We start from the raw sequence: 2680 nt of genomic DNA, 5'->3' as shown, positions 1-2680 counted from the left end.
TTGCTGGATATAGCAGTCTTGGTGGCAGGTCCTTGGTTTTCATTACTTTGAATACTTCATGCCAATCCCTCTGGCCTGAGTATTGCTAGAGAAACCAGCTGACAGCCTTATGGGAGCCTCCATGTAGGAGGCTGTTTCTCTCTGGCTGCCTTTAAATTCTCTTTATGCTTAATCTTGGTTGTTTTAATTATGATGTTCCTTGGTGCAAGTCTCTTTGCATTTATCTTGATGGGGACTCTCTGTGCTTCCATAACTTGTGTGACATTTTCCTTTACCAGGCTAGGGAAGTTTCCTGTCAGAATATCCTCGAAAAGTTTCTATAACCCTTACTTGTTTTCTTCTCCTTCATGATGTGGATGTTGTTATGTTTCATGTTGTCCCAAAGTTCCCTTAAACAATCCTCCTATTTTCAAGAAAATATACTTTCAACAAAGTACAAGTGACCTACTGTAATAAATACTAAGAGCAGGCAAATTAAAATGTTTCATTAAAAAATATTTAGGTGTTTGTCATTTAACCCAGCAATGCTCCAAAGCCTTGAGTTAATTAAGACTTTTGGAAAATTATGTATAAGCATATGAGACTAGAGAAGGCAGGGGAAGGAGGGAGCAGGCTGTTCTCAGGCCTCTAGAGGCTTGGACTTAAAATGCCAGATTTCTCCTTAGACATAACATGTTAAGGTTACTGCTGTGGCTTCTGCTTCCGGCCCTCCAGGCCAGCCCTTCCCTAGACCACTTGTTCTAGGGAACATCATGTTAGTTTTCTCTTTTTGCCTTCCTTATTTGTATGTACATAGAATTTAAAGACTTTTAACACATCTGTCCTTTCAGTCTTTAACTTTGCAGTTTTCTTGAGATGTCAGGTCAACTATTGGTGATAAAATATAATTTATAATATTTCTTGGCCCAACAGGTACTTGGGGTCAGGCCAGGAGTACTTTTTCATTTGATTTTTTAGTCTTGGTATATTCGGAAGGCCCTTCTTTGCCTTGCTATATGTTGACGACTTTACTTATGTTCTGAGTCCCATGGGGCTCCTGGGTTTAGAAATCTTACATCTGCTGGAAGCACACCAGGCAGCCAGGTGCTCCCCTCCCCAGATTTCCAGATTGCCACAGCATTTCATTTCTGTCTGCCCTGTTCTCTTTCAGGCTCCTTTTTTTTCTTTTTTTCTTTTTTTTCTTTTATAGGCTGGCCCCTTCCTCCAACAGAGAGCAGATTCAGTCTCCTCTTGAGTGACTGGACTTTCATTATTAATGTGTTTGTAATTATTACGGAAAAGGCTTTATCCAAATTCTTCATTTTAGTTACACCTATTTATTATATTTATTATACATGAACAACTTTGAGATTTTAAAGCAATTATTACCTAACGCATTTTCTTGACCAATAACCATGATTGCACTTTCTGTTCAAGAAAAGGCCACACTAACTGGCTTGGAGTCATATGGTCCCAAGGAGGAACTGCCCTTTATCATGGAAGCATTAATCCTGTTACCCAACCCAACCCGCATAGCTTACTTCCTTATGTAATTTCAAGTATATTGTATTGGTCTAATTTATTTCAAAAATATTTCTTTTTATGGACAGAGTAGATCTTTGTGTCACCTCAGGGCCCTTGAGATTGAGAACCTGGATGAGTGAGGGACTGCCTGGAGGCAGCTGCCTGGTGGCCATCCTCGGAGCAGGCCAGCAGCCGCCCAGTGCACCCCTGCACCGGGAGCTTGTAGGGACAGAGGATGCCTACTTGGGATGCGCACCATAGAGGCTGGCCGGGCATCTCACTTCAGAAACCACGCTCGCACCATGTATTCCTCTTTCTTGCTTGCAATCTTTGTGACAAAACAGAACAAAATCCTGAGATGAGGGGAAGGGGCTGGAGAGGCGGCACCTGCTCAGGTGCTTGAAGGTAAGGTGCCTAGGAGGAGCCACTAGAAGAAGTGAGAGGTCCTGGAAGCAGGGACAGCAGGAGAACTGGGGACCAGTGACGCTGAGCATGGGCCCCTCATCTTTGAACAGGCTCCTCATGTGAACTGTGTCGCTGCCACGAAAATTCTCATGTGGGACCTTCTGTGAGCTTCCCTCTCGGAGCGGTGGTGGGATGGAGAGGAGGCATTTATTTGTGCTTGAGGGGCTTAGGAACTTGGGAGAGTGCAAGGAAAGACAGACAGGTAGCTCCACTCCTGACTTCTAATTTAACCAGAGAAGTGTCTCCGAGAGCAGAGCTGCTGGGAAGCAGTACCTGTCAGGGGCTCGCAGCCATGGGTCCCCTGACAACTACATGAGCAGCTTAAAAAAGTCTCAACCCAGACCTTACCCCAGACAAGTCAAAGCAGAGTCTCGGAGGGCAGAAGATGGTGAGAAAACTGGGAACAGTACTTTACGATCAACGGCACCTCTAATTTTGGGTTTGTGTGTTCTGAAGGTACCCTGACTTTCTTTTCTGGGGAAGGAGGGAGTGGGGTAGTGGGGGTGATGTTGTGAAGGATTGTCTCTCTGGGGTACATTAAAAATACTAGACTATAGTTCTCTTTAATGCAGAAGGTAGGACCAAGGATTAACAAACTAGGAGGGAGATACCAGAACACGAAAGAAATGTTTATTCTGAGAGCACCTGAAATGCATGACAGCATGTTGCAACAGAAGATAATAAAAGGTTGCCAGTGACTCTTAGACAGTGA

This window comes from Pipistrellus kuhlii, unplaced genomic scaffold, assembly GCF_014108245.1.
Source record: "Pipistrellus kuhlii isolate mPipKuh1 unplaced genomic scaffold, mPipKuh1.p scaffold_m20_p_11, whole genome shotgun sequence".
NCBI classification, from domain to species: domain Eukaryota; kingdom Metazoa; phylum Chordata; class Mammalia; order Chiroptera; family Vespertilionidae; genus Pipistrellus; species Pipistrellus kuhlii.
This window is presented reverse-complemented; position numbering follows the sequence as displayed.